This window comes from Oncorhynchus gorbuscha, linkage group LG04, assembly GCF_021184085.1.
Source record: "Oncorhynchus gorbuscha isolate QuinsamMale2020 ecotype Even-year linkage group LG04, OgorEven_v1.0, whole genome shotgun sequence".
Lineage (NCBI taxonomy): Eukaryota > Metazoa > Chordata > Actinopteri > Salmoniformes > Salmonidae > Oncorhynchus > Oncorhynchus gorbuscha.
This window is the reverse complement of record NC_060176.1, coordinates 20741234-20766710: the sequence shown is the minus strand read 5'-3', so window position 1 is coordinate 20766710 and position 25477 is coordinate 20741234. Positions and strand designations below refer to the sequence as shown.

Below are 25477 nucleotides of genomic sequence, written 5' to 3'. Positions count from 1 at the left end.
AATAGGGGTGTGATATTAAACTAAATCATGAATATTGTTACGTAACTTCCTGTTTATCTGGGGAGAAATAGTACATTCTTCACGAACAGTAAATTATATTGATATTTTGCCCCTTTTTAAAATAATTGTAAATAGAACCTACTACCTTTTAACTTTTAGGAAAGATAAAACCACTAGCTAGCTGCATTATTGGGTTCCCTTCCCTTAGGATTCTAATGGAGTGTGGTGTAAAGCAAAGCTTTGATCTCTGTCCTCATACATGAAAAGCAGTTGCTATTTGAACCTCTTCCCTTACATATACAGGCTGGACTGATTTCTATAGGCTCTACAGACATATAGACATATATCTCACTGAAAATTGGAAGCCTCTCACTTACTCAGTGATAGTTGTAAGTACACTGCCTTCAGAAATTATTCACACCCCTTACAGCCTGAATTTAAAATGGATTAAATATCCTTTTGAGCATGATGAAGTTATTAATTACACTTTGGAAGGTGTATCAATACACCCCGTTACTACAAAGATACAGGCGTCCTTCCTAACTCAGTTTCCGGAGAGGAAGGAAACGGCTCTGGGATTTCACCATGCGGCTAATAGTGATTTTAAAACAGTTACAATTTCATGTCTGTGATTGGAGAAAACTGAGGATGGATCAACAACATTGTAGTTACTCCACAATACTAACCTAAATGACAGAGTGAAAAGAAAGTTGCCTCTACAGAATAAAACATTTTCCAAAACATGCGTACTGCTTGCAAGAAGGCACTAAAGGAAAACTGCAAAACTTGTGGCAAAGAAATTAACATTATGTCCTGAATACAAAGCATTATGTTTGGGGCAAATCCAACACAACCTATCACTGAGTACCACTCTTATTATTTTCAAGCACGGGGGTGGCTGCTTCATGTTATGTGTATGCTTGCCATCAGTTAGGACTAGGGAGGTTTTTATAATAAAAAAAACAGAATAGAGCTAAGCACAGGCAAAATCCTAGAGAAGTCTGCTTTCCAACAGACACTGGGTATCACGTTTCAAGGTAAGACACAGATGCAGACAACGTCGGCTAAACAACAGTTTATTAATCCAACAGGGGCAGGCAAAAGACAGGTCAAGGGTAGGCAGAGGTCAGTAATCCAGATAGGTGGGGCAAAGGTACAGGACGGCAGGCAAGCTCAGGGTCAGGGTAGGCAGAGGTCAGTAATCCAGATAGGTGGGGCAAAGGTACAGGACGGCAGGCAAGCTCAGGGTCAGGGTAGGCAGAGGTCAGTAATCCAGATAGGTGGGGCAAAGATACAGGACGGCAGGCAGGGTCAGGGTAGGCAGAGGTCAGTAATCCAGATAGGTGGGGCAAAGATACAGGACGGCAGGCAGGCTCAGGGTCAGGGTAGGCAGAGGTCAGTAATCCAGATAGGTGGGGCAAAGGTACAGGACGGCAGGCAGGCTCAGGGTAGGCAGAAAAGGTCCAAACCGGGAAAACAACTAGAAAACAGGAACAATCGAGAGACAGGAACAGAGGGAAAGAGCTGGTAGGCTTGACGAAGCAAAACCAACTGGCAACAGACAAACAGAGAACACTGGTATAAATACACATAGGATAATGGGGAAGATGGGCAACACCAGGGAGGGGGGTTGGGGGGTGGAGACTATCACAAAGACAGGTGAAACAGATCAGGGTGTGACTCTGAGAGACAAATTCATCTTTCAGCAGGTTAATAACCTAAAACATAAGGCCAAATATACATTTGATTTGCTTACCAAGACGACATTGAATGTTCCTGAGCGGCCTAGTTACGGTTTTGACTTAAATTGGCATGAAAATCGATGGAAAGACTTGCTGTCGAGCAATGATCAACAACCAACTTGACAGAGTTTGAATAATTTAAAAAAGCTCTTAGAGAGTTGTAATCGCTGCCAAAGATCATTCTAACATGTATTGATTCATGGGTGTGAATACTTATGTAAATGAGATATTTCTCTATTTAATTTTCAATACATTTGCCAAAAGGTTCTTAAAACATGTTTTTAATTAGTCATTATGGAGTATTGTGTGTAGATGGGTGAGAACATCTATTTTATCCATTTTGAATTCATGCTTCAACAAAATGTGGAATAAAGTATTCATCTCCCCTATTGTTTTGCATTACAACCTGTAATTTAAATAGATTTTTATTTGGATTTCATGTAATGGACATACACAACATAGTCCAAATTGTTGAAGTGAAAAAAATTACTTGTTTAATTTTTTATATTTTTTAGGGAAAAGTGGTGCGTGCATATGTATTCACCCCCTTTGCTATGAAGCCCCTAAATAAGATCTGGAAACAACCAATTACCTTCAGAAGTCACATAATTTGTTAAATACAGTCCACCTGTTTGCAATCTAAATGTCACATGATCTGTCATATGATCTCAGTATATATACACCTGTTCTGAAAGGCCCCAGAGTCTGCAACACCACTGAGCAAGGGATACCACCAAGCAGGCGGGACCATGAAGACCAAAGAGCTCTCCAAACAGGTCAGGGACAAAGTTGTGGAGAAATACAGATCAGGGTTGGGTTATAAAAAAATATCAGATACTTTGAACATCCCACAGAGCACCATTAAATCCATTATTTAAAAAATGGAAAGAATATGGCACCACAACAAACCTGTCAAGAGAGGGCCACCCACCAAAATTCACGGACCGGGCAAGCAGGGCATTAATCAGAGGCAATAAAGAGACGAAAGACAACCCTGAAGGAGCTGCAAAGCTCCACAGCGGAGATTGGAGTATTTATCCATAGGACTACTTTAAGCTGTATACTCCACAGAGCTGGACTTTACGGAAGAGGGGCCAGAAAAAAAGGCCATTGCTTAAAGAAAAAAAATAAGCAGACACGTTTGTGGTTTACCGAAAGGCATGTGGGAGACTCCCGAAACATATGGAAGAAGCTACTCTTGTCAGATGAGACTAAAATGTAGCTTTTTGGCAATTAAGGAAAACGCTATGTCTTGCTAAAACCCAACACCTCGGGAACATCATGGTGGTGGCAGCATAATGCTATGGGTATGTTATTCATCTGCAGGGACTGGGAAACTGGTCAGAATTGAAGGAATGATGGATGACGTTAATAAATACAGGGAAATTCTTGAGGGAAACCTTTTTCAGTTTTCCAGAGATTTGAGACTGGGATAGAGGTTCACCTTCCAGCAGGACAATGACCCTAAGCATACTGCTAAAGCAACACTTGAGTGGTTTAAGGGGAAACATTTAAATGTCTTGGAATGGCCCAGTCAAAGCCAAGACCTCAATCCAATTGAGAATCTGGGGTATGACTTAAAGATTGCTGTACACCAGCGGAACCCATCCAACTTGAAGGAGCTGGAGCAGTTTTGCCTTGAAGAATGGGCAAAAATCCCAGTGGCTAGATGTGCCAAGCTTATAGAGACATACCCCAAGAGACTTGCAGATTGCTGCAAAAGGTGGCTCTACAAAGTATTGACTTTGGGGTTGTGAGTAGTTATGCACGCTCAAGTTTTCCATTTTTATGTCTTATTGCTTGTTTGTTTCACAATAAAACATATTTAGCATTTTCAAAGTGGTAGGCATTTTGTGTAAATCAAATGATACAAACCCCCCAAAAATCAAATTTAATTCCAGGTTGTAAGGCAACAAAATAGGAAAAATGCCACGGGGGGTGAATACTTTTGCAAGCCACTGTAAGTCAAGGGGTGTGAATACTTTCTGAAGGCACTGTATGTTGTTATTATGTGGCTTCCCTCAGAGATGGCACACCGGTTATACTAGAAAGCTTGTATGGAAAGGGAATCAGTGCAATGCAGCCTTGGTAATCATTCTCAGCGACACACACACACACACACACACACACACACACACACACACACACACACACACACACACACACACACACACACACACACACACACACACACACACACACACACACACACACACACACACACACACACACACACACACACACACACACTGCCAGAACACCTTCACTTATGCAATATGTGACTTCTGTCAGTTCAGCATTGAGTTCTGTGAAACCCCAAGTATTCCATATGTCCCTGACTGACTGAGTGAGTGATTTATTCTTCTAAAAAGAGTAATCTGATAAATAGTAAGCTGCTTGAATCAAGCTCTAAAAACCATGACAACCCTGGTATTCTGCTGTAGCTGAGAGCAGCTTGGCTTGGCTGGCAGTGGGTTTCTCCTCTCTGGTCATCTCATTATGAATTTCTCTGAATGGGGAGAGGGGGATGGGTGTCGGAAAAGCAACCACCGGTTTATGAAGTGAGAGCATGCCAACTTGCCGCTAATGCACAATAAGACTTATTTTTAGGGCCACTGGAACACACAGGACATGTCATGCATTAAAACAGCCAGCTCTCTTACATAGCCAACATTTTGTAACATTCACCTTACATAAATACACACAGATTTGCAATTGTTTTAGACACCTGTCATGAGACATCTTGTGTTTACTGCGCCACCCTCACTAGAATCCCCTTAATACCAACACAGACTCAGACATTACCCAGTGGAAGAGGAGCCTAAAACTAACAGCTGTATCTGCTTATTTTGTGTTTTTGATGAGGATGTCATTGGGAGATCATGTATTTTGGTAAGGGCTCATTCTTCGCCACCTACACAGCCGCCGGCCTGTCGTCTGTGCATGAGAGGGACTCATGACTAAATTTAGAAAAGCACCATTTGCATTTTACAGGAGTTAATTCATTATTGATGTGGTGGAGCTGGAGGTGGCAGTAATGGACCAGCCGTTGGCCTTGGTGGCACAGAGCAGCATGGCTATCCTGAGTGGATACACATTCATGCTCTCACTCACACACACAATGTTAGGTTCTGACAAACAGTGAAAAACTGACAGACAACTAGTCAAAGCTCTAAACAAGTTTATTCAAACTAAGTTTATTCACCCAATGGGTCAAACAGCTGAAAAGACAAAGCCATGTTTCCACCAGCACAAGTATTTATTCTCCTCCTTGCACATTTAGACAGCCAATACATATTTGTTGTAGTCAGGAAGCTAAGTGATGTGTGTAATAAAGCTTATTTCTTCTCCCTTCATCTGACCTGACCTCGGCCCACATTCCTCACCAATCCACAGCTATCCAACCCTATCAGTGACCGCAGCCAAGTGATTGCCTTTTCCTTCACTTGGTAACTTTCCAGACCCATACTTCTCCCCCAACCTCACTTCTCTCCCAGTCTAGATTATCTTTGCTCAAGCCTTGAACAGACTGTGATTGACGTCATGGGTCTTAAAGAGATTGCTTCTTCTATGCTAACGTTGTTGATCAGTACAATAAAACAAGTTCCAAATGGAAGGTAAACAGATTGTCTTTCATCTGTAGCCTCGTGAAATCAGCAAAACAAGATCAGTAATTCACTGCATGCACTCACTCCTATTGAATATGCATTCACCTGAATTGTGAATAGACCTACAGTAGGCTACATTTTGAGTTACCCATATTATCAATAGATTTACCATTCAAATAAATGATTACCATTATGTTGTTATGTAGTAGATTGCTAAATAAAAAACAGTGTTGAATTAATTGTATGATTGTTTTAATTGATTAATTAATGCATACATTCAAAATCTCAATTTCAGATGTAATGGTATTGAACTCAAAAGATCTGTCTGGATCAAGTGCCATTCTGTGATTTTTGACTAATATGCCTTCTTTTTTTGCTGTGGTATCGTTTTGGTATCAAGTATCGTGATGGTATCGAGTATTGTGATTCTAAACCTGGTATCAGTATCGAAGTCAAAATTAATAGTGCTATTGATGCTGTAATTTCATATAGACCTACAGTTTTAACGGCTGAAGTTAATTTTGACTCGGTGTGTGTGCAAAAAAGAGTCTGAATGAGTGAGTGTTCCCCAGAGCCTCAATCCTGTTACACCCTGCCAGCCAGCCCCTTGGAGGGTTGCCTATTCTTCAGTAATAAACACAATACAAGGCCTTCATGTCCGGGTGATTGTATGGCTCCACTGAACACAATTTTGAGGTTTCCTTGACTAGCGATGGGACACACTTACATTGAAGAAGTGTGTAAAAGGAATACCCACAGCGAACCATTTAAACCACATAACTCTCTATCTCCCTTTTTGTATTCCCTCCCTAGGGATCGTATGCTCCTCCAATAGGAGGGGAATGTTTCAGATGTTACATGTAATTCAGAGGAAATATCTATCGCTCAAGCTGGAGGAGGAGGTTTTAGCCCAAGGCCTAGCCTGGCTGTCATTTAGGCTGGCAGTCAGTGTTCTTCACTGAAAGATTTGGAGCACCATATCACTATCACAAATAAGATTGTATGAGGAGAGAGCCAGAGAGACGTAGAGAGAGAGAGAGAGAGAGAGAGAGAGGTCCACATTTTGTTTACGTTACAGCCTTATTCTAAAATGAATTCAATTGTTTTTTTTCTCATCAATCTACACACAATACCCCATAATGACACAGATTTATAAAAAAAATATAAAAAAATGGAAAGATCACATTTGCTTAAGAAATCAGACCCTACTCACCTTTGGCAGCAATTGCAGCCTTGAGTCTTCTTAGGTATGACGCTACAAGCTTGGCACACTTGTATTTGGGGAGTTTCTTCCATTCTTCTCTGCAGATCCTCTCAAGCTCTGTCAGTTTGGATGGGGAGTGTTGCTGCACAGCTATTTTCAGGTCTCTCCAGAGGTGTTGGATCGGGTTCAAGTCCGGGCTCTGGCTGGGCCAATCAAGGACACTCCTCTTGTCTTGGCTGTGTGCTTAGGGTTTCCCCAGTCTGAAGTCCTGAGTGCTCTGGAGCAGGTTTTCATCAAAGATCTCTTTGTACTTTTCACCGTTCATCTTTACCTTGGTCCTGACTAGTCTCCCATTCCATGCCACTGAAAAACATCCCCACAGCATCATGCTGCCACCACCATGCTTCACCGTAGAGATAGTTCCAAGTTTCCTCCAGACGTGACACTTGGCATTCAGGCCAAAGAGTTTAATCTTGGTTTCATCAGACCGGAGAGTCTTGTTTCTCATGGTTTGAGAGTCCTTTAGATGCCTTTTGGCAAATTCCAAGCGGGCTGTCACATGCCTTTCACTGAGGAATGGCTTCCACCTGGCCACTCTACCATAAAGGCCTGATTGATGGAGTGCTGCAGAGATGGTTGTCCTTCTGGAAGGTTATCCCATCTCCACAGAGGAACTCTGGAGCTCTGTCAGAGTGACCATTGGGTTTTTGGTTACCTCCCTGACCAAGGCCCTTCTCCCCCGATTGCTCAGTTTGGCTGGGCAGCCAGCTCTAGGAAGAGTCTTGGTGGTTCCAAACTTCTTCCATTTAAGAATGAGGGAGGCCATTGTGTTCTTGGGGACCTTCAATGATGCAGAATTGTTTTGGTACCCTTCCTCAGATTTGTGCCTCAACACAATCCTGTCTCAGAGCCCTGACATGCACTGTCAACTGTGGGACCTTATACAGATAAGTGTGTGCCTTTCCAAATAATTTCCTATCAATTGAATTTACCCTAGGTGGACTCCAATCAAGTTGTAGAAACAGGATGCACCTGAGCTCAAGTCTCATAGCAAAGGGTCTGAATACTTATGTAAATAAGGTACCTGTTTTTATTTTGAATAAATTTGCAAAAAATCTAAAAACCTGTTTTCACTTTGTCATTATGGGGTATTGTGTGTAGATTGTTGACTAAACATTTTTTTTTTCATTTTCGAATAAGGCTGTAATGTAACAATGTGGAAAAAGTCAAGGGGTCTGAATACTTTCTGAATGCACTTTATATACCAGTCAAATTTGGATTAGATTAAATTTGGATTAGATATTTCTATAGAATGTTCCAGATATGATTTTACTGAATTTACCTATCACACTATCACAATGGCACAGGACAATATGAGACAGTTTTCATTTCACCTCACTGAGTTCATAGCCATTGCATTAGCTTCTTCACATGCAGTCGCCGCATTAGCATCCATTTTCTCCCTCACGTAGCCCAGGACCATTGTAATAGAGGTTTACGAATGGGAGTCAAAAACATGAATAATTGATTCAGAAAATGATCTACTCCATAATGCAGTGTTTTTCTTGCCGTTCTAGTTATTTTTGTAAATGTTAGCTGAGGATAATTTTTTACAATTTAGCGCTAGAGCCTCCAGAAGTTGAATGCAGTAAGAAGGAGGCAGTTTGGAGATGTAACTCATCTGGGAATGCTGTTATTAATTATTCAGGGAAACCTATGGCTCCCCCATTTGTCTTCTAATGCAAAGCAGCTGCCAATGTCTGGCAGCCCTGAAGCAGAGAGGATCGATTATATAGAACAATGCCATGGAACTGAAACGGACTCTCCCTGAGACTAATGAGCTGAGAGGGGAGATTTGTGATCAGTTTATGACTTCAGGTATACTGTACATACCTTTGGACAAAGGAGCAGGTTTTCAAGACTCATTAAGGAGGTTGTTGAGAAATCTTCCACATGTCATTGAGCGTTATTGGCTTGTCTGTACTGTACACGAAGAGCCTTCATTTTAATCCCAAACATCCACTGCTCCCCGGGCGCCGATGACGTGGACGTTGATTAAGGCAGCCCCCCGCACCTCTCTGGTTCAGCAGGGTTGGGTTAAATGCAGAAGACTAATTTAAGTTGAATGCTTTGTTGTGCAACTCTTTTCAGACTCTTCACCTGTGTATGATAATTAGGTGGTACAGTAAACATAGGCAGAGCCCCTTGGTAAACACAGTGTAGTGAGATGACCGATAACTGCCTTTGTCTGCAATGATTCTATTCTGCAGGTGATGAAAACTCCCTGCATACTCCAGTGAGAGAGCTAAGCGCAGAGCGAGACAGAGGGGAGAGAGATGAGGAATGAGAGGGAGGAGTAGAGGTTATGACATAGATACAGTTTAATAATAATAATAATATATGCCATTTAGCAGACGCTTTTATCCAAAGCGACTTACAGTCATGTGTGCATACATTCTACGTATGGGGGATGAGAGAAAAAAGGGCTGCAGAGTGTTTCGGAATAGATGGAAGGTATTTCCCATGTGTAGGCAGACCCACACACTCATCTTATCCCTCACAACTCCCACATGGCTGGGGCTTTGTTCTTAGAAAACAACAGTCAGTGGTAAAAACTGCAATGCATATCAGGGTTAAGGCCTTTCTTACCTCAGAGGAACCATTGGTCTTGAGGGTGCTTGTATAAGTGTGCAGACGTCTGTCATGCAGGTGAAAGAGGACCCAAAAGCGACTTGGCGAAAACAGAGTCTTTAATCCAGTAAAGTAAATACAAACAAAAAACACAACTTTCACTCGAAATGACGAGGACAAACTGGAGACTCGATCTTGAACAGCAGGTGAACAGCAGGTTGCCTCGGGAAGGCACTTGAACCAGACAGACTCAGACACCTGCTCACCACGCAGCATCTGAGGAAAACACGACACGACAGGGCGATACACAAACACAGCACGGTGAATTCTAGACAAGGAACCGACAGGACAGGAACGGAACACAAAGGAAGAAATAGGGACTCTAATCAGGGGAAAGGATCGGGAACAGGTGTGGGAAGACTAAATGATTGATTAGGGGAATAGGAACAGCTGAGAGCAGGAACGGAACGATAGAGAGAAGAGAGAGCGAGAGAGTGAGAGAGGGAGGGGGAGAGAGAGGGATAGAAAGAGGGAAAGAACCTAATAAGACCAGCAGAGGGAAACGAATAGAATGGGAAGCACAGGGACAAGACAAGATAATAAATGACAAAACATGACACGTGTGCATTCTCTCTCACTCACTCACATATATATATATATATTAATTAGGGCTGATTTCAAGTTTTCATAACAATCGGAAATCTGTATTTTTGGACACCGATTTGGCCGATTTAAAAAATATCTATATATTTTTTACATCTTTTATTTAATCTTTATTTAACTAGGCAAGTCAATTAAGAACACATTCTTATTTTCAATGACGGCCTAGGAACGTTTGGTTAACTGCCTTGTTCAGGGGCAGAACGACAGATTTTTACCTTGTCAGCTCAGGGATTCAATCTTGCAACCTTACAGTTAACTAGTCCAACGCTCTAACCACCTGCCTCTCATTGCACTCTATGAGGAGCCTGCCTGTTATGCGAACGCATTAAGCCAAGATAAGTTGCTAGCTAGCATTAAACTTATCTTATAAAAAACAATCAATCATAATAACTAGTTAACTGTTAATTGTATACATGGTTGTATATACACTGTGTTGCATATAATCGATGTGGTGCATATTCGTGAAAAATGACTCGTTCCTCCAATGTGTACATAACCATAAACATCAATGCCTTTCTTAAAATCAATACACAGAAGTATATATTTTTTAACCTGTATATTTAGCGAAAAGAAATCCAGGTTAGCAGGCAATATTAAGCAGGTGAAATTGTGTCACTTCTCTTGCGTTCATTGCACACAGAGTCAGTGTATATGCAACAGTTTGGGCTGCCCAATTTGCCAGAATTTTACGTAATTATGACATAACATTGAAGGTTGTGCAATGTAACAGCACTTTTGTGTGTTTGCCAGCAGCTGTTTATGACTTCAAGCCTATCAACTCCCGAGGTTAGGCTGGTGTAACCGATGTGAAATGGCTAGCTAGTTAGCGGGGTGCGCGCTAATAGCGTTTCAAACGTCACTCGCTCTGAGACTTGGAGTGGTTGTTCCCCTTGCTCTGCATGGGTAACGCTGCTTCGAGCCCAGGTAGGAGCGAGGAGAGGGATGGAAGCTATACTGTTACACTGGCAATACAAAAGTGCCGTTAAGAACATCCAATAGTCAAAGGTATATGAAATTCAAATGGTATAGAGCGAAATAGTCCTATAATTCCTATAATAACTACAACCTAAAACTTCTTACCTGGGAATATTGAAGACTCATGTTAAAAGGAACCACCAGCTTTCATATGTTCTCATGTTCTGAGCAAGGAACTGAAACCTTAGCTTTCTTCCATTGCACTTTTACTTTCTTCTCCAACACTTTGTTTTTGCATTATTTAAACCAAATTGAACATGTTTCATTATTTATTTGAGGCTAAATAGATTTTATTGATGTATTATATTAAGTTAAAATAAGTGTTCATTCAGTATTGTTGTAATAATCATTATTATCGTCCAATTAATCGGTATCTGTTTTCTTGGTCCTCCAATAATCGGTATCGGCGTTGAAAAAATCATAATCGACCGACCTCTAATGTGTATATATATGTATGTGTACGCACGTGTGTGTGTTTGTGAGTGTTCACCTGTCTTACAGGTGTAAACATCTAGATATGTTGTTAGAACAACCCCACAGTAAGCTGATTATTGCTGAACAATCTGTCTAATTAACACAATGGAGATTTACACTTTGGGGTCACAGGCATCTCTCAGTGCAGATCACTGCGTTGATACACTGCCGATAACCCCAGTTAGCCTAGTAAACCCAGTCAGTCACGCGCGCGTGTGTGTGTGTGTGTGTGTGTGTGTGTGTGTGTGTGTGTGTGTGTGTGTGTGTGTGCGTGCGTGCGTGCGTGCGTGCGTGCGTGCGTGCGTGCGTGCGTGCGTGCGTGCGTGCGTGCGTGCGCGTGTGTGTGCGGACTGTAGTCTGTCTGTGTTGCTTTGGCTGATTCTGTCGTGTCAGAGGCCCAGCTGTGGAGCAGTCAGGTGCCTCCTGCTCCAGGGTAGCCCAACTGCACGCATCCAACCTCCAACACACTAACACACGGGAACACACATTTTTGAACAAGCGTATATGCATGCACACACACACATGATCACACCACATTACCTTTGCCACACATGCAGCCGATTTCACTCAGGTCTCTTTTTATCATAATATAATCAATATAGCTCATGAAAATACACTAGATCTATGAGTAAATCATTGCATTCATTTTTGTCTGGTGCATTAGGGGTAGATGAAGTGCTTGGTGTCTGCTGAACACAGGAGAACAAGCACAAAAATAAACAAACAAACAATGGCGGGCGGCACATGGAGTCTGGATAAGCTGGCAGCCTTTCAAATTGACCACAGATGCGCCGTTACTGTGTTCCAAAGCCTCTAGGGTCCCTGCAAATGCATGTGTTATTGTCACTGATACCTACCTAACAAGTGGTGCATTATTAAGCTGTAATCCTGTGGTTTGTAACATTGAGAGGCACACAGGCACATCACACCCACACTTTACACACACACTGTAGAATGTCCTGTGGATAAGGCTATCCGTAGTCATAGCCAAATCCTTATTTAAAGTTGTTTTAGTTTGCTTTGGTGCTATTTTCACCAGTATGTGGTGAATTTTCTAAACTTTTAGTACATAACCCCAAACTGGTTACACTTGCAACACAGCAAGTCTCATATTCAAAATGTTTTATTGTGAATTAATTTAGTTTGAAGTCATCTTTGACCATAAAACCACTGATCTAAAGTTTACTGTGAAATATCATGAGAACATTGATTTAATCACCAAAAGACAACATCATGATATCTTCTCAATGTAGTTATTTTAATAACCAGTTAATCCAATAGCAAACAATACAAGATGCATGTTTTAAAATTGCCCTTTTAATGTAATATGCGACAGTACAGTAAATTACAGTACATTACACTGTTTTCACATTAGGCAATACACTTTCACGACCCATTAAAATGAACTGAACAACACATTTCCATAATTTATATCCCATGGTGTGATCATTGAAGACATCTTTTACAGTCATTGATGCAAAAAATAAATGTATTGTTCAGATATAATTACAACATAGGTGTACTGTAATCAAATGAAATAAATGAAAGAAACAATGTTTAGCAGGCATTACCTTGTATCAAGCCTGTCTTGAACATTTGGCCATAGCTTCTCATCGAGATGTATTCTTTTGGCATGGCGAATCTAAGCCTGACGGGTCTGGATTGATGTCATTGCATGCCTCATCCATGGCTGAAGGAGGGTGGTACGCTCATGGGACAATCTCTATTATCCTAATCATGTATTGTATTTTACCTCATTTCATTGTACTTACAGTTGAAGTCAGAAGTTTATATACACTTAGGTTGGAATCATTAAAACTCATTTTTCAACCACTCCATAAATTTCTTGTTAACAAACTATAGTTTTGTCAAGTCGGTTAGGACATCTACTTTGTGCATGAAGCCAGTAATTCTTCCTTTCAACAATTGTTTACAGACCATATTCTTTCATTAATAATTCACTGTATCACAATTCCAGTGGTTCAGAAGTTTACATACACTAAGTTGACTGTGCCTTTAAACAGCTTGGAAAATTCCAGAAAATTATGTCATTGCTTTAGAAGCTTCTGATAGGCTAATTGACATAATTTTAGTCAATTGGAGGTGTACCTGTGGATGTATTTCAAGGCATACCTTCAAACTCAGTGCCTCTTTGCTTGACATCATGGGAAAATCCAAAGAAATCAGCCAAGACCTCAGGAAAACAATTGTAGACCTCCACAAGTCCGGTTCATTTTTGGGAGAAATGTCCAAATGCCTGAAGGTACCACGTTCATCTGTACAAACAATAGTATGCAAGTATAAACACCATGGGACCACACAGCCGTCATACCGCTCAGGAAGGAGACGCGTTCTGTCTCTTAGAGATGAACGTACTTTGGTGCGAAAAGTGCAAATCAATCCCAGAACAACAGCAAAGGACCTTGTGAAGATGCTGGAGGAAACGGGTACAAAGGTATCTATATCCACAGTAAAACGAGTCCTATATCGACATAACCTGAAAGGCCGCTCAGCAAGGAAGAAGCCACTGCTAAAAAAACGCCATAAAAAGCCAGACTACGGTTTGAAACTGCACATGGGGACAAAGATCATACTTTTTAGAGAAATATCCTCTGGTCTGATGAAACAAAACTGTTTGGCCATAACAACCATTGTTGTGTTTGGAGGAAAAAGGGGGAGGCGTGTAAGCCGAAGAACACCATCCCAACCGTGAAGCACGGGGGTGGCAGCATCATGTTTTGGGGGTGTTTTGCTGCAGGAGGGACTGGTGCACTTCACAAAATAGATGGCATCATGAGCAAAGAAAATTAGGTAGATATATTGAAGCAACATCTCAAGACATCAGTCAGGAAGTTAAAACTGGGTCTTCCAAATGGACAATGACCCCAAGCATAGTTCCAAAGTTGTGGCAAAATTGCTTAATGACAACAAAGTCAAGATGTTGGAGTGGCCATCACAAAGCCCCGACCTCAATCCTATAGAAAATGTGTAGGCAGAACTGAAAAAGCGTGTGTGAGGAAGGAGGCCTACAAACCTGAATCAGTTACACCAGCTCTGTCAGGAGGAATGGACCAAAATAAACCCAACTTATTGTGGGAAGCTTGTGGAAGTCTACCCGAAACGCTTGGCCCTTGTTAAACAATTTAAAGTCAATGCTACCCAATACTAATTGAGTGTAGTATGTAAGCTTCTGACCCACTGGAAATGTGATGAAAGAAATAAAAGCTGAAATAAATAATTCTCTCTGCTATTATTCTGACATTTCACATTCTTAAAATAAAGTGGTGATCAGAACTCATCTAAAACAGGGAATGTTTACTAGGATTATATGTTAGGAATTGTGAAAAACTGAGTTTAAATGTATTTGGCTTAGGTGTATGTAAACTTCTGACTTCAACTGTATGTATTGTAGACTCAAATTGTCTAGTTGAATGAACATATCAAACACATTTGAGCAAACACATCATTTGAAATTGTAAAACAATTTGCCTACGTTTTCTCATTTCGGAGTTTAGTTTGGGCCAACTGAATAGGTTCAGGTAACACTTTGACCGAAAAGTTGAGTAAACTAAAGAAAGGCTGTGGAACCATTTACTAAATAATGATTAGATGAAACAACTAGATTAGTGGGTGTTTTTACAGTGTATGGACATATATTGCAATGTGAAACATGTTTAATTTCTAGATGAAACACAGACTGGCTTTGACTTAGCCTTTTTGATGATCTGTTTTGAGTTTTGTACTAAGTTGTGAAAATGTACCAGTACAGAGAAAAACTGTATACTGTAGCCTACCTCCTTCCCCCACAGGAGCTGTTTACCCTTGACATCACATTGTCCTTCTATTAATTTGCACATACAGCGTACACACACACACACGATTATATACACTACTGTTCAACAATTTGGGTTCACTTAGAAATGTCCTTGTTTTTGAAAGAAAATCAAACATTTTTGTCCATTAAAATGATATCAAATTGATCGGAAATACAGTATAGACATTGTTAATGTTGTAAATGACTATTGTAGCTGGAGACGGCATATTCTTAATGGAATATCTACATAGGCGTACAAAGGCCCTTTATCAGCAACCATCACTCCTGTTTTCCAATTGCCTGCTACCGCTCCCCCTCCCTGGCGCTTGAAGGCGCCAGGCTCCCCAGCATTACGCACTCTTGCCACCATCGTTACGCACACCTGCCTTCCCTCGTCACGTCAGCAAATTATTGGAGTCACCTGGACTCAATCACCTGTTTATTACCTCCCCTATATTTGTCAGTTCCCCAGCTCTGTTCCCAGCTGCTGCATTCATTGTCGTATGTTGTTGTGTTACCGGTGGGCTGACGCTGTTCCTGGCTTGTTCTACGTCTGTTCCAATTAAATGTTGACTCCCCGTACCTGCTTCTCTACTCCAGAGTCGGTCCTTACACCAATGGCACGTTGTGTTAGCTAATCCAAGTTTATCATTTTAAGAAGGCAAATTTATCATTAGAAAACCCTTTTTGCATTTATGTTAGCACAGCTGAAAACTGTTGTCCTGATTAAAGAAGCAATAAAACTGGCCTTTAGACTATTTTAGCATCTTGAGCGGCGGCATTTGTGGGTTCGATTACAGGCTCAAAATGGCCAGAAACAACAAATTTCCTTCTGAAACTCGTCAGTCTAATCTTGCTCTGAGAAATGAAGGCTATTCCATGTGAGAAACTGACAAGAAACTGAAGATCTCGTACAACTCTGTACAACGCCTACTACTCCTTTCACAGAACAGTGCAAACTGTCTCTAACCAGAATAGAAAGAGGAGTGGGAGGCCCCGGTGCACAACTGAGCAAGAGGACAAGTACATTAGTGTGTCTAGTTTGAGAAACAGATGCCTCACACGTCCTCAACTGGCAGCTTCGTTAAATAGTACCCACAAAATACCAGCAAAGAAAAAGCCACATCTCAGAGTGGCCAATTAAAGAAAATATTAAGATGAGCATAAGTATACAGACACTGGACAGAGGAACTCTGCCTAGAAGGACAGCATCCCAGACAGCATCGCCTCTTTACTGTTGATGTTGATGCTCCAGATACTCAACTAGTCTAGAAGGCAAGATTTATTGCTTCTTTTATTAGCACAACAGTTTTCAGCTGTGCTAACATAATTGCAAATGGATTTTCTAATGATCAATTATTCTTTTAAAATGATAAACTTGGATTAGCTAACACAACATGCCATTGGAACACATGGAGTGATGGTTGCTGATATAATGGGCCTCTGTACGCCTATGTAGATATTCCATAGAAAGTCTGCTGTTTCCAGCTACAATAGTCATTTACCACATTAACAATGTCTCCACTGTATTTCTGACCAATTTTATGTAATTTTAATGGATAAAAACAGTAGTGTATATACATTAGACGTCGACCGATTATGATTTTTCAACGCCGATACCGATTATTGGAGGACCATAAAAGCCAATACCGATTAATCGGCTGATTTTAATTAATTAATTTATTTATTTATTTGTAATAATGACAATTACAACGATACTGAATGAACACTTATTTTAACTTAATATAATACATCAATAAAATCAATTTAGCCTCAAGTAAATAATGAAACATGTTCAATTTGGTTTAAATAATGCAAAAACAAAGTGTTGGAGAAGAAAGTAAAAGTGCAATATGTTCCATGTAAAATATGTGCCATGTAAGAAAGCTAACGTTTCAGTTCCTTGCTCAGAACATGAGAACATATGAAAGCTGGTGGTTCCTTTTAACATGCGTCTTCAATATTCCCAGGTAAGAAGTTTTAGGTTGTAGTTATTATAGGAATTATAGGAATTATAGGACTATTTCCCTCTATACCATTTGTATTTCATTAACCTTGACTTTTGGATGTTCTTATAGGCACTTTAGTATTGCCAGTGTAACAGTATAGCTTCAGTTCCTCCCCTCGCTCCTCACTGGACTCGAACCAGCAACACAACGACAATTAGTGCTTGCTAATTAGCTAGCCATTTCACTTCGGTTACACGAGCCTCATCTCTTGAGTTGATAGGCTTGAAGTCATAAACAGTGCCATGCTTGACGCACAACGAAGAGCTGCTGGCAAAACGCACGAAGGTGCTGTTTGAATGATTGTTTACGCGCCTGCTTCTGCCTACCACCGCTCAGTCAGATACTTAGATACTTGTATGCTTGTATGCTCAGTCAGATTATATGCAACGCAGGACATGCTAGATAATATCTAGTAATATCATCAACCATGTGTAGTTAACTAGTGATTATTATTTATTGTCTTTTAATAATTCTAGCTAGCAACTTACCTTGGCTTACTGCATTTGCGTAACAGGCAGTCTCCTTGTGGAGTGCAACGAGAGAGAGGCAGGTCGTTATTGCGTTGGACTAGTTAACTGTAAGGTTGCAAGATTGGATCCCCCGAGCTGACAAGGTGAAAATCTGTCCTTCTGCCCCTGAACAAGGCAGTTAACCCACTGTTCCTATGCCGTAATTGAAAATAAGAATGTGTTCTTAACTGACTTGCCTAGTTAAATAAAGATTAAATAAAGGTGTAAAAAAACAACAACAAAAAAACGGCAAATCAGCAGCCAAAAATACCGATTTCCGATTGTTATGAAAACTTGAAATCGGCCCTAATTAATCGGCCATTAAGATTAATCGGTTGACCTCTAATATACACACACCTATACACAAACGAGCAAGGCCACGCTCATCTCTGTCATGTCCAGCCATCTCTCTCTCTCTCTCTCTCGTTTCTAATGTGTGGTCCTACCTATCAGTGTAACTATTCATTTCTAATGGTGCCGGGAAGGTCACGACAGACAAGGAATTAGAGCAGAGATTCTATAGATAGCATGACGAACTATAGGTCCTCTTGAATAGCCTGTGTACTGTACAAAGCTACCTTATTGTCTTGTGCATGCAATCCTTTGGATGTACTGTACACATTAAATTATAGAATCAAGCACATGCTGTACTGTGCATATTTGTGAATGTGTGTTAGTATGTTAATATTAGTATGTTAGGCAGTCTTTTCTCTGTAAGGTATTGATCTGTCACATTATAGAGTCTGCTGATCAGCACTTTATACAGGCAGCCAGACAGTGCAGAGGGGTTAATGTTTGTATAGTTTTGCTTGAGAGAGACGGAAGCTTATTCCAAGCCATGACTACAGCCCCACCCTGTACCTTGGTATTGATAGAAGTGCGCAGGGCCGGCCAATAGTGTGTGTTTACAGAGGTAGGGGCTGCAGGAGATAGCTGTACTGTACTATATCCCAGCTGTAACAGACAGTACAGTACAGTAGTTTGCCCTGCAGTGTTTTCCAATTCTATGGACCACTAGGATTAATTGTGTTGATCAAAGTGGTCCGGATGACAGCATGGCTCCCTGTCAGTGTTGGGGAGTAGTGAACAACTAGTAATTAAACTACATTTTCAGTAGCTTGGTGGTAGTTCAACACAATTCATATCTAGGTCGTGTTTTCAGTCGTTACTTTTTGTAGGTAACTACTGGAGCTACACACACCTTTTGTTGCAAAAATAAAATAAAATCCTTTCACTTTCGGGATCTGACCTGCCTAATTCTCACTTGAAACATAGATTTTGTGTTTTATATGCTAAATTACACATTCCACTAACATGACCCCAAAGTGAACAGTTCTTGCACTTTGTAGTCTATAACATTTACATATGATAATTTGTCACAAAGTAGCTTGGATGTAGTGAACTACTTTTTCAAAGGACATTTTGTTAAGTAAACTACATTTTTCTTAAGGGTAGCTTTAGTGTAGTTTAACTTCTAACAGTGAAGTAATTGGTAGCTTGGTAAACTATATTTTCAGAGTAGCTTCCCCAACACTGTTCCCTATAGGCATGTGTGTTTTCAAGGGTGTGGCACTGGAGGAGGCAAGCCCTCTTGCCACACCCTTCCAGTGTCTTTCCTGCATCTTCCTGGTTGGGAGGCTAATGGAGCCCAGTTGAGGTTAATAAGTCAATCAAGTGTGTGATTGGCTGGACAATCAGCCCCAACAGTTGATTAGGCTGCTGCTGCTCCCAAACCACTGATTTAAGGTCTAATCAGTAGACTACAATGTGGAAATCATTTTAGCAATATTGTATGCCAGCAGCATACCACCCTGCATACCACTGCTGGCTTGCTTCTGAAGCGAAGCAGGGTTGGTCCTGGTCTGTTCCTGGATGGGAGACCAGATGCTACTGGAAGTGGTTTTGGAGGGCCAGTAGGAGGCACTCTTTCCTCTGGTCTAAAAAAAATATCCCAATGCCCCAGGGCAGTGATTGTGGACACTGCCCTGTGTAGGGTGCTGTCTTTCGGATGAGACGTTAAACGGGTGTCCTGACTCTGAGGTCATTAAAGATCCCATGGCACTTGTTGTAGGGGTGTTAACCCTGGTGTCCTGGCTAAATTCCCAATCTGCCCCTCAAACCATCACGGTCACCTAATAATCCTGTTTGCAATTGGCTCATTCATCCCCCTCCTCTCCCCTGTAACTATTCCCCAGGTTGTTGCTGCAAATGAGAACGTGTTCTCAGTCAACTTACCTGGTGAAAAAATACAATTGTATTTTATTGTGTGTGTATAAATATAAACCATCATATGGTGATATGTAGTAACTTTGAATGGGGATTTGGAACCAAATGTTGTAGGCTTACACTACATTGTCACGTCTGCTCCCACTCCCCCACTCTAGTGCCCTTCATTATGCACACCTGTCACCATCGTTACCCGCATCAGCATTTCATTTGTCTCACCTAGACTCCATCATTTTGATTGCCTCCCCTATATCTGTCTATTCCTCAATTTCATCCCGGTGTCTGCATTAATGTCGTTATGTTTCCCTTGTCCAGACGCTGTCCTTGTTTTGTTTCATGTCTGTTATTTATAAAATATTCACTCCCATGTATTTGCTTCTGATCTCCCAGTGTCTGTTCTCACAGAATGCTGACACCATATTGGAAGCATTGGTGAGTTTTTTTATTTTTATTTTTATATTTTTTGTTGTTGTTGGTTGGTGATGTCTGGGTGCTGCTGCCGAAAGAACCGGGGATGCCTTAGCTGACTCGAGGTTTTCTTTATTTGGTTAATTTCGTACATATTTTGTATACATTCTTTGTTTTGTAATTTGTAGCCTATCCAAATGTGGGGTTTTCTTTTTATTGGCAACATTTATTTTTTTGTTCCTGCATATTGAATGTGCTGCTGTGGGAGCTTATGTAATGCCCGTTGCGCAATTCAAGGATATGAATAAACACTAACGCAATCATTTAAATATCTGTTTAACTTGTACAAGTAACATTTACTGCTAATTTTATTGACAGTAGCCTGGTGTAGGCCTATATCATTGGCCGTTTTTTTGTTTGCAATGATTTTCCGACAACACACTTTGTTTACCTTAAAGCTTTGGTCAGGTGGAGGCCAGGAACATAGGTTTGTTTAAACTTCCCATTTGATTATTCTGTCTTGCAATTGTTGTCTCTCTCTCGCTCATAACCATATCATGTTTTCATTTAGGCTATTCACAAACAACTCGAGCCCCACATTTTTTGCAAAATAAATTATTTGGGGAGGGGGGTTTGCATGTTGTTTTGGCATTAATACGTGTCACACATCATTTTTCAAACAATGTACAAAAATATATAATTGAGTTAATAAAGCCACATACAAACAGGGTCTCTTTTTTGGAGCTGCCTTTTGCAAAACAAATGCAGGTGTTTCAGCCTAGCTCAGTGCTTTCTGTGGTTGTGGGGTAAGCCAGCAGAAAATACGGAGCGTTGCGTGATTGGCTCAGCATTCTGTCACTCATCGGGAGACTACCGTCACCGCCAAGTCTAAAGTTAGACCTAAAAAATTCTAGCCCCTTGGGTGCTTCCACAGAGTTACATTAGAAGTGCTCAAGGTCATTAGCCACAGATTAAATGACGTCAATTCATGTTATATGTACAGTAGCTTTGATTGGACTGTCAACATCATACTTTCAAAATCTTAGCTAGCAGTCGTCATGAATCAAGTTGATAATCTACTAGCAAATACTTTTTAATCCTTGTCATATGAAAAGTAATTATAGATAAAAATGTATCAGTGCTCATTGGACATTAACATTACACAAATTGGAAATCGCAAATTCAACAATTAGTAGTTTGGGAAGGAATCAGTGCAGTGGCTGTGTGGTCCCAAAAATTATTTATTTTTTTATTTTATCTTTATTTAACTAGGCAAGTCAGTTAAGAACAAATTCTTATTTTCAATGATGGCCTAGGAACAGTGGATTAACTGCCTAAATCTGGGATTACGGGTCACTTTTCCAAATTTAAAGAGATCAACATTCAACATTGGCCATGCTGGCAATGAAGCGTGATTTGTGCCGCGCACAAAACAACTTAATTTGGACCTGCGAAAACTTTACTTCAGTGAGTTCAAAACAACTGGGATGTCGGGAATAAACGAGCTCCGACTGGGAAAATATGTTTTGAACGGTCATCCAACTCGGGAATTGTAATTCCGGCCTCTTTCTAGCGCTACGACCTGAAGATCAATGACGTCATCATGATTCGACCTTGTTCCCAGTTGTTTTGAAAGCACCATAAATCCAGATAATGCCAAACTTTGACAATTTTCCCACGAAGGACCACCATGCCACCTTCCTGTTCACGGTGAGTCCAATGTATTGTATGTTGTTGCATAAATTATGTAATATGCCAGGGAGATACAGTTGAAGTCGGAAGTTTACATATACTTAAGTTGGAGTCATTAAAACTCGTTTTTCAACCACTCTCCACAAATTTATTAACAAACTATAGTTTTGGCAAGTCTGTTAGGACATCTTATTTGTGCATGACGCAAGTACTTTTTACATCAATTGTTTACAGACAGATTATTTCACTTATAATTCACTGTATTACAATTCCAGTGGGTCATAAGTTTACATACACTAAGTTGACTGTGCCTTTAAACAGCTTGGAAAATTCCAGAAAATTATGTTATAGCTTTAGAAGCTTCTGATAGGCTAATTGACATCAATTGAGTCAATTGGAAGTGTATTGTGGATGTATTTCAAGTCCTACCTTCAAACTCAGTGCCTCTTTGCTTGACATCATGGGGAAATCCAAAGAAATCAGCCAAGACCTCAGAAATATTATTTTAGACCTTCACAAGTCTGTTTCATCCTTGAGAGCAATTTCCAAACGCCTGAAGGAACCACGTTCATCTGCACAAACAATAGTATGCAAGTATAAACACCATGGGACCACACAGCCGTCATACTGCTCAGGAAGGAGACGCGTTCTGTCTCCTAGAGATGAGCGTACTTTTGTGCGAAAAGTGCAAGTCAATCCCAGAACAACCGCAAAGGACCTTGTGAAGATGTTGGAGGAACCAGGTACAAAAGTATCTATATCCATAGTAAAACGAGTCCTATATCGACATAACCTGAAAGTCCGCTCAGCAAGGAAGAAGCCACTGCTCCAAAACCTCCATAAAAAGCCAGACTACGGTTTGCAACTGCATATGGGGACAAAGATCGTACTTTTTGGAGAAATGTCCTCTGGTCTGATGAAACAAAAATATAACTTTTTGGCCATAATGACCATCGTTGTGTTTGGAGGAAAAAGGGGGACGCTTGCAAGCCGAAGAACACCATCCCAACCGTGAAGCACGGGGTGGCAGCATCATGTTGTGGGGGTGCTTTGCTGCAGGAGGGACTGGTGCACTTCACAAAATAAATGGTTTCACGAGGAAAGAAAATTAGGTAGATGTATTGAAGCAACATCTCAAGACCTCAGTCAGGAAATTAAAGCTTGGTCGCAAATGGGTCTTCCAAATGGACAATGACCCCAAGCATAATTCCAAAGTTGTGGCAAAATGGCTTAAGGACAACAAAGTCAAGGTATTGGAGTGGCCATCACAAAGCCCTGACCTCAATCCTGTAGACGATTTGTGGTCAGAAGTGAAAAAGTGTGTGTGAGCAAGGAGGCCTACAAACCTGACTCAGTTACACCAGCTCTGTCAGAAGGAATGGGCCAAATTTCACCCAACTTATTGTGGGAAGCTTGTGGAAGGCTACCCAAAACATTTGATCCAAGTTAAACAATTTAAAGGCAATGCTACCAAATACTAATTGAATGTATGTAAACTTCTGACCCAGTGGGAATGTGATGAAAGAAATAAAAGCTGAAATAAATCCTTCTCTCTACTATTATTCTGACATTTCACATTCTTAAAATAAAGTGGTGATCCTAACTGACCTAAGACAGGGAATTTTTACTCTTCTTAAATGTCAGGAATTGCGAAAAACTGAGTTGAAATGTATTTGGCTAAGGTGTATGTAAACTTCTGACTTCAACTGTATGTATACTGTCGCTAAGAAAGTAATGCGAAGTGTATGTTGTGTAGTACGATGTGGCCCATGTGCCTCACCATAAGAATTAGGTCTATTTACCCCTCTTACTTTTGCCATCTGTTCTGACTTGGTGGTGCACATGTAGCCTATAACCTGTTTTAGAGAAATGTAATCATCAAATATTGTAAGAGCTTTCAATGACTACTTATATGCCCCCTTTATTTATCCTACGGTTCTGACTGGGCCTACAGGGAGAACACTGTAAGAACGGCCCATGTTCTGAATTCTGTCGCTGTACATTTCAAAAGTGCTTAACAAATAGTTACATTGACCAAATCCATCCTAGCTTGCTCATTGATGTCTTAATTGAAATTACAGATTGCCTCTTATCTGCTTGTTGTCCCCTTATGCCATAGTTTGTACATCTCACTTGTCATTAGATACCACGTTTGTTTAAGCAAGTCAGACATACCAGCTATGACTTTTCGCTGCCAGACAAGGCTTCGCTGAAAGCCAGCTGTAGCAGTGGTAAGATGTTGGGACTGCTGTTGGGACAGCTTTATGTTGGCCCTAACAGTTTGTGGGCACCATTTGTCACCGTTATAGTGGAATTAATGTATTGTTTAGTGTTGTTGTTATGGATTTGCTGGCTTGGATTTGCTGGCATGCATCCCACTTTTTTTTTTTTTGCCCCACCAAGATTTGCATTCTGAAATCACCACAGCTAACAACTTTCTGAGATAGAAATCTGTTACTGGCCTCGAAGATTCATTTGAAAGTTAATAATGAAATATATCCTTAGACCAACAAGTCACATTTAAATAAAAAGGGAATTGGAACAAAAAGGGAAATTAAGCTTTTAAAACAAGCTAGACAATGGAGTGTACTTTGCAAAAGACAGTACTCATCTGACATTGGAGATGTGAGAGAGAATTATTTTCTGACATTTTGCACAGATTTTTGCACTCCGCTCCGTCTACAATCTATATTGTAGGCCTACTCTTGCATTATGTTAAATAGTAGGCTAAGTCTACCTAAACATTTATTGAAAAAGGCTGTGGCAAATAGAAATAGGTAGGTCATCTGGGCGTGTCTCCCAGCTGTGAGCTGCACTGTTTTGTGCTGCTTGACTCCGATGGTGCCAGTCATGTTCAAATAGGTTAAACTATCTCCTATAAAAAATGCAAATATACAGAAACTATTGTCTGCCACATCACAATGTCGTTGCTATGACGATGTCTGTCAAACATCTTTATTTCCGATTATATCGTAATATGGCCCAACTCTAGTTTGAACCATTTATTCTGCCTCACTGAGCCTCTGTACCCTGAGACCCACTTAGCTCTGGTCCGTGATATTGGCCTCACCCCAGGCTCTGTCACAAAGGGTAATAATAAAGATTTTTATTAATCTCACAGGGGATGGCCTTGTTTTGCTTGTTGTATAAGCAGGGAGGGGATTGTGCAGCCATAAAAATACTTCAAATGTATTTTCAGTTTGAGTTATTGTACACATTATTGTGAATATACATGTTGATATGGTTAATTCCTTTGTGCAAATGTAAAATGTTTTCCATGCCTGAGTGTGTGTAAATGGGGACCACAGCAGGGTGAGCGATAAGATGGATCCTCTCTAACAGGTTCACCAGTGTCTAAAATGTTCCTGCCATGGCATGCCCAAATAAATGGATTCTGAAAGCTATGATTTGAGGCTCCCCAGTCTGTTTCCATGGCAACAAGGTTTGCTGCAGTAGTAAAAGGAAAAGAAGAGGAACCAATCTGGGTAATGTCTGTGTGCAGTGGTGGTGTGCTGCAATGTT

At 40.7% G+C, this 25477-nt stretch overlaps 1 protein-coding gene across 1 annotated transcript in view; it reads left to right on the top strand.

Moving 5' to 3' along the window:
- Positions 1-25477, top strand: part of LOC124033821 (tight junction protein ZO-1-like) — a 151960-nt gene that overhangs the window by 11837 nt on the left and 114646 nt on the right.